This window comes from Heterodontus francisci, chromosome 41, assembly GCF_036365525.1.
Source record: "Heterodontus francisci isolate sHetFra1 chromosome 41, sHetFra1.hap1, whole genome shotgun sequence".
In the NCBI taxonomy this organism is placed as follows: Eukaryota; Metazoa; Chordata; class Chondrichthyes; order Heterodontiformes; family Heterodontidae; genus Heterodontus; species Heterodontus francisci.
The window spans coordinates 17,405,228-17,414,962 of record NC_090411.1 but is presented as its reverse complement, the minus strand read 5'-3'; positions in this window follow the sequence as shown (position 1 = coordinate 17,414,962).

Sequence of the window (9,735 nt, the reverse complement as noted above, 5' to 3'; positions counted from 1 at the left end):
CTCCATTTGGTCAGTGGTAGGGAAAATATTGGAAAAAATTCTGAGACAGGATCAATCTCCACTTAGAGAGGCAGGGATTAATCAGGGATAGTCAGCATGGCTTTGTCAGGGGGAGATCGTGTCTGACTAACTTGATTGATTCGAGGAGGCAACTAGATGTGTAGATGAGGGTAAAGCAGTTGATGTAGTCTACATGGACTTCAGTAAGGCTTTTGATAATGTCCCACATGGGAGATCGGTTAAAAAGGTAAGAGCCCATGGGATCCAGGGCAATTTGGTAAATTGGATCCAAAATTGGCTTAGTGGAAGGAGGCAGAGGGTGATGGTCAAGGGTTGTTTTTGCGAGTGGAGGCCTCTGACCAGTGGTGTATCGCAAGGATTGGTACTGGGACCCTTACTGTTTGTAGTGTACATTAATGATTTAGATATGAATATAGGAGGTATGATCAGTAAGTTTGCGGATGACATGAAAATTGGGGGTGTCATAATCTTCTTCTTCTTTGGCTTCCCTGTCTCGAGAGACAATGGGTAAGCACCTGGAGGTGGTCAGTGGTTTGTGGAGCAGGGCCTGGAGTGGCTATAAAGGCCAATTCTAGAGTGACGGACTCTTCCACAGGCACTGCAGATAAAATTGGTTGTCGGGGCTGTTACGCAGTTGGCTCTCCCCTTGTGCATCTGTCTTTTTTCCTGCCAACTGCTAAGTCTCTTCAACTCGCCACACTTTAGCCCCGCCTTTATGGCTGCCCGCCAGCTCTGGCGATCACTGGCAACTGACTCCCACAACTTGTGATCAATGTCACAGGACTTCATGTCGCGTTTGCAGATGTCTTTAAGACTGAGACATGGACGGCCGGTGGGTCAGATACCAGTAGCGAGCTCGCTGTACAATATGTCTTTGGGATCCTGCCATCTTCCATGCGGCTCACATGGCCAAGCCATCTCCAGCGCCGCTGACTCAGTAGTGTGTATAAGCTGGGGATGTTGGCCGCCTCGAGGACTTGTGTTGGAGATGCGGTCCTGCCACCTGATGCCAAGGATTCTCCGGAGGCAGCGAAGATGGAATGAATTGAGACATCGCTCTTGGCTAACATACGTTGTCCAGGCCTCACTGCCATAGAGTAAGGTACTGAGGACACAGGCTTGATACACTCAGACTTTTGTGTTCCGTGTCAGTGCGCCATTTTCCCACACTCTCTTGGCCAGTCTGGCCATAGCAGTGGAAGCCTTTCCCATGCACTTGTTGATTTCAGCATCGAGAGACAGGTTACTGGTGATAATTGAGCCTAGGTAGGTGAACTCTTGAACCACTTCCAGAGCGTAGTCACTGATATTGATGGATGGAGCATTTCTGACATCCTGTCCCTTGATGTTCGTTTTCTTGAGGCTGATGGTTAGGCCAAATTCATTGCAGGCAGCCGAAAAAGTCAGAAATAGTGAGGAGAAAAGCCTTAGATTACAGGACGATATAGGTGGGCTGTTAAGATGGGCGGAGCAGTGGCAGATGGAGTTTAATCCTGAGAAGTGTGAGGTGATGCAGTTTGGGAGGACTAAAAGGCAAGGGAATATACAATGGATGGTAGGACCCGAGGAAGTACAGAGGGTCAGAGGGACCTTGGTGTACTTGTCCATAGATCACGGAAGGCAGCAGCACAGGTAGATAAGGTGGTTAGGAAAGCATATGGGATACTTGCCTTCGTTAGTCGAGGCATAGAATATAAGAGAAGGGAGGTTATAATGGAGCTGTATAAAACACTAGTTAGGCCACAGCCGGAATACTGTGTACAGTTCTGGTCACCACACTATAGGATGGATGTGATTGCATTGGAGAGGGGATTCACCAGGATGCTGCCTGGGCTGGAGCATTTCAGCTATGAGGAGAGACTGGATAAGGCTAGGGTTGTTTTCCTTAGATCAGAGAAGGCTGAGGGTGGGGGGGGAACCTGATTAAGGTATACAAAATTATGAGGGGCATTGATAGGATAGATAGGAAGAGACTTTTTCCCTTAGCGGAGGGGTCAATAACCAGGGGGCATAGATTTATGGTGAGGAGGAGGTTTAGAGGGGATTTGAGGAAAACTCCCAGAGGGTGGTTGGAATTTGGAACACACTGCCTGAAGAGGTGGTAGAGGCAGGAACCCTCACAACATTTAAGAAGTATTTAGATGAGCACTTGAAACGCCATAGCATACAAGGCTATGGGCCAAGTGCTGGAAAATGGGATTAGATTGGATGGGTGCTTGATGGTCGGTGCAGACGTGATCGGCCGAAGGTTTCTGTGCTGTATAACTCTATGACCCTCACATCCTTCCTGAAGTGTGGTGACCAGAACTGGATGCAATACTCCATTTGGGGTCTAACCAGAGCTAAACCAGAACTTCCTTAAAGTTCAGCCTAACTTCCCTGTTTTTCTACTCAATGCCTCGAGTTATGAATCCTAAGATCCCACATGCTTTACTAACCACTCTCTCAATATGTTTGTGCTTTTGGCCAGGGCTGTTCGTTATTCTGTCATTTAACACCCTCTCTGCACTGACGCTTTGTCTTTCTGCACACCATTAACACACCCTTTGCTCCATGACCCTCTGTTCCTATCAACACCTTCCCTTGTGTTATGTTTTGTCCCACCCCTGCTTTATTTGTTTAAAACATATTACATTTCTAACCTTTGCCAGTTCTGATGAAAGGTCACTGACCGGAAACATTAATACTGCTTCTCACTCCACAGATGCTGCCAGACCTGATCAGTATTTCCAGCATTTTTTTGTTTTTATTTCAGATTTCCAGCATCTGCAGTATTTTACTTTTATTTTAGTGTTTAATTCACTGCCACTTCTCTTCCAGGAATGCCTACCTTGAAGAAGTTCTGCTCTTCTCTCCGATGGGATTTTGGTTTGTCTCTTTTACCTTATTCACCCACATTGCTTTCTATTTCCCCCCTGATGTTTGATAAAGTGTCTACTAAAACTAATTTTCACAGCCACATCTTCTTCCTCAGCAACCATCTCCGGCTCCGACTTATTCCATGTGGATTCCAACTGAAGTTACATCCTTCATGTTTTGAATCTACGCAGGATTACAGGTATCGCCAAGAAATACAACATTCCTCGGACTGCTGTTCTCGCCGCATCCAGAGATCCACACTCAACGCCATGCAGCACCACATGTACACACCGGACCTCTCTCTCCAGAAGCACCGCCTCACCTTATCTCAAAGCTGATCTACTCCGCATTTCATCCTTCGTCTTATCCGCCGCATTAACAAAAACTTTTCTTCTTCCTTTCAAGTGTTAAGAAACACAAGCTCCAGCAGCTGATGGGGACTAATGCCCATCCAGATCCTTCTTCCCCTTCACTTCCCTCTGACCCCTTGCGGTGTAGTCACTATACTCTCTGACTTTCCCCTCTCTGAAGCTGAATGTTCTGTACTCAGCAAAGGACTCCGTTTTATCCCCTTATGCTCTCACCTCAATGAATTTCGTGCTTGGCATGATGTTGAGCTCTTCTTCCATCGCCTTTGCCTCCGGGTTCACTTCTTTGATCAGGAGTCCTCCCCCCTGTTCCTGCCCCATTGAACTTATTTCTTCCTATCTTGACTCTATCTTTTCTCCCCGGTCCAGTCTCTTCCCACCTACATCCATGACAACATAATTTTGACGATTTCTAGTTTCCTGGCCCTCACCGCTTCCTCTTCACTATGGATGTCCAATCTCTCTACAGCTCCATCCCTCACCAGGACGGTGTGAGGGCTCTCCACTTCTTCCTTGAACAGAGGCCCAACAAGTCCCCATTCACCACCACCCTCCTCCGCCTGGCTGAACTTGTTCCTACATTGAACAACATCTCCTTCAACTCCCTTCAAGTAAAAGGTGTTGCTATGGGTACCTGCATAGGTCCCAGTTATGCCTGTCTTTTTGTGGGATACGTCAAACATTCCTTGTTCCAGTCCTACTCAGGCTCCCTCCCTCAACTCTTTTTCCGGTACATTGATGACTGTATTGGTGCCGTTTCCTGCTCCCACCCCAAACTGGAAAATGTCATCAACTTTGCTTCCAATTTAAACTCTTCTCTCACCTTCACATGGTCCATCTCTGACACTTCCCTTCCCTGACTTCTCTGCCTCCATCGCTGGGAATAAGCTGTCTACTAATATTAATTATAAGCCAAATGACTCCAAAAGCTACCTCGACTACACTCCTTCACACCCTGCCTCCGGTAAGGACTTGAGTCCATTCTCCCAGTTGTTGACGTATCTGCTCTAATGATGCCACCTTCCACAGCACCGCTTCTGACTGGTCTTCCTTCTTTTTCAACCGAGGATTCCCCCCACTGTGGTTGACAGGGCCCTCAACCGTGTCCAGCCCATTTCCTGCACCTCTGCTCTCACCCCTTTCCCTCCCTCCCAGAACCGCGACAGGGTTCCCCTTGTCCTCACTTCCACCCCACCAGCCTCCACATCCAAAGGATCATCCTCCACCATTTCCATCATCTCCAGCGTGATGCCATTGCCAAAAACATCTTCCCCTCCCGTCAGCATTCTGAAAGGATCATTCCCTCCGTGACACTCTGATCCACTCCTCCATTAACCCCAACCCCCCTTCCCATGCAAGCGCAGGAAGTGTAATACCTGCCCTTTTACCTCTTCTCTATCCAAGGCCCCAAACACTCCTTTCAGGTGAAGCAGCGATTTATTTGTACTTCTTTCAATTTAGTATACTATATTCACTGCTCACGATGTGGTCTCCTCTATACTGGGGAGACCAAACGCAGATTGGGTGACCGCTTTGCGGAACACCTTCACTCAGTCCTAAAACATGACCCCGAGCTTCATGTCTCTTGCCATTTCAACACACACCCCTGCTTTCATGCCCACATCTCTGGGCTTGCTGCAGTGTTCCAGTGAACATCAACGCAAGCTCGAGGAACAGCATCTCATTTACCAATTAGGCACACTACAGCCTGAACATGGAGTTCAATAATTTCAGAGCATGACTGGCTCCCCTTTTTGTAATTTTTATTTTATTTTAATTTGTTTCATCATTCATTTTTTTTAACCATGTGCCTCCCCACTGTTTTTTTTTCATGTTTGTGCTTTTGGCCAGGGCTGTTCATTATTCCGTCACTTAACACCCTCTCTGCACTAACGCTTTGTCTTTCAGCACACCATTAACACACCTTTTGCCTTTGCTCCATGACCTTTTGGTCAATTATTCTCTGTGACCCTCTGTCCTATCAACATCTTCCCTTGTGTTCTCTTTTGCCCCACCCCTACTTTATTTTCTTAAAACCTATTACATTTCTAACCTTTGCCAGTTCTGATGAAAGGTCACTGATCTGGAACGTTAACTTTGCTTCTCTCTCCACAGATGCTGCCAGACCTGCTCAGTATTTCCAGCACTTTGTTTTTATTTCAGATTTCCAGCATCTGCAGTATTTTGCTTTATTGTGTGAAAGTCAGCATTCCAACCCCCTACTGTGGATGCCTACTAAGATTGAAAGAATCCACAAAACCTCACCAGGCAGGTTGCTCCAAAAAAGGAGCTAGTCGCATGAGTGGCCCAGGTTTGGTTTGAATTGTGCCACAGAGAAAAAAAACAGACTGCAACTGAACTTGGAGAGAGCATCTCTTCCTGTCTCTCAGAGGAAAAGCAGGGACTGCAACTGGATTTCAAGATCTCCCGGTTTCTCTCTCTCTCACACAAAGACAAGGACCCATGGAAGAAACTAAGCCTCAAGATAGAAAACCATCGAAACAAGTTTGGAAGTGTACACTGGGCCCCAATGAGACGGCAAGATTTAACTGCAATCAAAGACTTTACATTGAACTCAGATGACAGCAAATGAACTCCAGCTATTGCTTCAAACTTTTTCCCCTTGATTCTTTCTCCTTTTCTGTCTCTATCTGCGTGTGTTTATCGCATATGCATGCTAGCGTGGTCGTGCCACGTATTTTAGTAGTTTTAACCAAATTAGTGTTTTAGTGTTAATAGATTTAAACAAGAAAGGTGTAAATTTAAGAAAACCTGTCCAGTTGATCTTTTTGCCATTACAATTGGAGAGCAGTGAAACAAGGATTCACTGAGGGGAAGCTAAAACCATAGTGTTTTGAAAAATTAAACCCTGTTACGCCAAACCAGGAAAAAGCTGAGAGGGAACCCCTAGACCCTTTCTCACCTCGTCGTAACAATAGTCACTATTGCAATGCAGGAAACGGGGCAGCCAGTATGTGCATCGCAAACTCCCACAAACAGCAATGTAATAATGACCACATAATCTATTTTTTGCTAATTGAGGGATAAATATTGGCCAGGACACCAGGGATAACCTCCTGCTCTTTTCTTTTTGAAAAAGTGCCATGGGATCCTTTACATTTGAGCAAGATGAGGCTTCTGTTTAGCATCTCATGCAAAAGACAGCACCTCTGACATTCTGCACTCCCTCAGTACTGCACTGTAGTGTCAGCCTTGAGATTTTTGTGCTCAAGGCCTGGAGTGGGACTTGAACCCAGAACCCGGTGACTCAAGAGGCAAGACTGAACCATAATTGACACTGAGCAGACACATAGCAGATGAAATTTAATGCAGAGAAGTGCGAAATGATAAATTTTGGTAGGAAGAATGAAAAGAGGCACTGTAAAATATAGGGTGGAATTCTAAACAAGGTTTAGAAACAGAGACACCTGGGGGTATATGTGCACAAATCATTGAAGGTGGCAAGGACAGGTTGAGAAAGTGGTTAATAAGGCATACGGGATCCTGGGCTTTATAAATAGAGGCACAGAGTACAAAACAAGGAAGTTACGATGAACCTTTATAAAACAGTGGTTTGGCTTCAGCAGGAGTATTGTGTCCAATTCTGGGCACTACACTTTAGGAAGGATGTGAAGGCTTTTTTTTTTTAAAAAAGGATGCAGAAAAGATTTAGGAGAATAGTTCCAGGAATGAGGAATTTCCGTTATGTGGATTGGAGAAGCTGGGGCTGTTCTCCTTAGAGAAGGTTGAGAAGAGATTTGATAGAGGTGTTCAAAATCATGAGGGGTCTAAACAGAGTAGATAGAGACTATTCCCATTGACAGAAGGGTCGAGAACCGGGAGACACCAATATAAGAGAAAAAACTTGCAGGTCTACAGGGAAAGGCGGGGAGTGGAATGAGCTAAGTTACTCTTAGAGAGCCAGCACAGGCATGACAGGCGCCGTAACCGTTCTATGATTCCAAAAGCAAATATTGCGGATTCTAGAAATCAAACAACAGAAAATGCTGGAAATACTCATCAACCTGATCCTGCCACACCATATGGAGGGGGTCTGGAACTTTCTGCCTGAAAGGGTGGTAGAGGGAGAAACCCTCATCGCATTTAAAACATACTTGGATATACATTTGAAGTGCCGTAACCTACAGGGCTATGGACTAAGAGTTGGAAAGTGAGATTTGGCTGGATAGCTTTTTTGGCCAGCACAGACAGGATGGGATGAATGACCTCCTTCCTTGCTGCAAATTTCTATGATATATTGGTGCTCCAATACAAGCCAGAATGGATATCGTTTAAGCAGCTCATTTTCTGGACACTTATTTCCTAAGTGATTTTAAAATTATCTTACAAGATTTGTCAGCTTAATTCATTTTTGAAACTTATCAGCAACCCTTTAAACAATGTTAACATTTGCTTCAAAATGAAAAAAAAATTAAATTTTTTCCCCTTTGCCCTCATCAAATTCTGAAACTTAATTCCATACCTTGCTGGAAAATCAATATTAGTATCTGACTTTTCCAAGGACCCATTTGGTAAATAGCTATAGGGTTACAAATTCAGATACAAGGTCATCAAAATCCAAATTACAGCCATAGTTTTCTTAAATGTTAGAACATTTTTCTCAGGGTGGAAACTGGGAGGATCCAGGTTGTGAAATTCTCTCCATCTTCATCCATTGTTGTTTGACAAATTGAGAAGACTTGCATGTGACTGACAGACATCAGCTTTGCCCCTATTCTTCTCAAATTTAGATCACTTTTTCCCATTTGAAACCATTTCAACAATAGATTAAAGCAAATGAAAACATGTAGGAACTTTAACCCTCTGGATTACTAGTAGAGTAACATTACCACTATGCCACCATCTCCCCATATCACTATAATAGATTATAATATGATTAAATTTGATATTATGTTTGAGAGGGAGAAGGGAAGAGTCACAAACCAAGGTTTTAAATTCAACGAAGACAAATTTTATATGGATGAAAAATGAATTAACCACAGTAAATTGGACTTTGCTGTGAATGGGTAAACCTACAAAACGTGGGACGTATTTGGTACAATGCAAAACCAGTCCAGACCTCGAAAAAGGCAAAAGCTCCACTTGTATAATGAAGCAACCATCGTCAATAAGTGAGGTAGGAGACAGCATCAAACTAAAAGGCCGACACAAATGCAAGGAAAAGTGGAAAACCAGTGGTAAAGGGAAATGTAGACCCATTAAAGGCTGATACAGGAAAGACTGTAATAGATAACTAAATGGCAGACTTGTTAAATAAGTACTTTATATCCATTTTCACAGCAGAGGACAAAATACCAGCAGTACAAAGGAACCTAAAAGTACATCAACTGGAAGAACTTAGTGGATTTAAAACAAGATTATGGGGCTTAAGATAGACCAAATGGTTTACACCCTAGAGCATTAAAAGAAATTGGTGAGTAAATTACAGATGTTTTAGTCATAATTTTCCAAAGTTCTCCAAATTCAGGAATTGCACCCTTGGATTAGAAAAATGCAAATATTAAGAAGGGAGGGAGGGAGAAACCAGGTAACTGCAGACCTGTCAGTTTAACATCAGTTGTGGGGAAGTTACTGCAATCTATCATTAGAGAAAAAATAACTGAGCACTTGGACAGTATCAGCTGATCAGAGTCAGCATGGATTTGTGAAGGGGAGGTCATGTCTGACTGAGTCGAATATTTTGAGGTCACTAGCATTATTGATAAGGGAGTATTCTATGGATGTCGTGTATCTCATCTTTTAAGACATTTGATAAGGTGCTATAGTAGAGATTATTGGAATAAATGAGAGTGCACAGAATTGCAGTAACCTTGTGACATAGATAGGTAATCGGCTAGGAGGTAGGAAAGAGAGAGAGAGAGAGAGAGAGAGAGAGAGAGTAGGGAAAAGGGTTCATTTACTGATTGGTGAGGTGTGACAAGTGATGATCCCAGGGATCTGTTGTGGGGCCTCAACTTTACACCATATATACTAATAATCTGAATGAAGGAATACAGAGTCCTCTATTCAAATTTGCAGATGACTATGTTATGAGGCACACTAAGTTGTGTGGATGGGAGCAGAAAGTTAGAAAGGAATACAGATAGACAAACCAAGTGGGAAAAACTATGGCAGATGGTGTTCAATGTAGGGAAATGTGAGGTCATCCACTTTGCATGAGAAAGGCAAATAAGAGTATTTTCTTATTGGCGAGAGACGAGAAGGAGTAGAGGGATTTAGATGTTCATGTACACAAATCACTAAAAGCTAGTGCACTGGTACAAAAATGAATCAAAAAGGCCAATGTTTTTACCTAAAGGGGTTGGAATTCACAAGTGAGGAAATGAGGAGGATAGATTTTTGAAATAGGGAGTTGAGATAAATGGAGTGGAGTTTGTCGCTGAGTCTCCAGTTCACTGGCGGGAAGCGATCAAGGAGAACATCAAGAGGTTCTTCATCCACAAAGGGGTTCAGAGGGCGAGAGAGA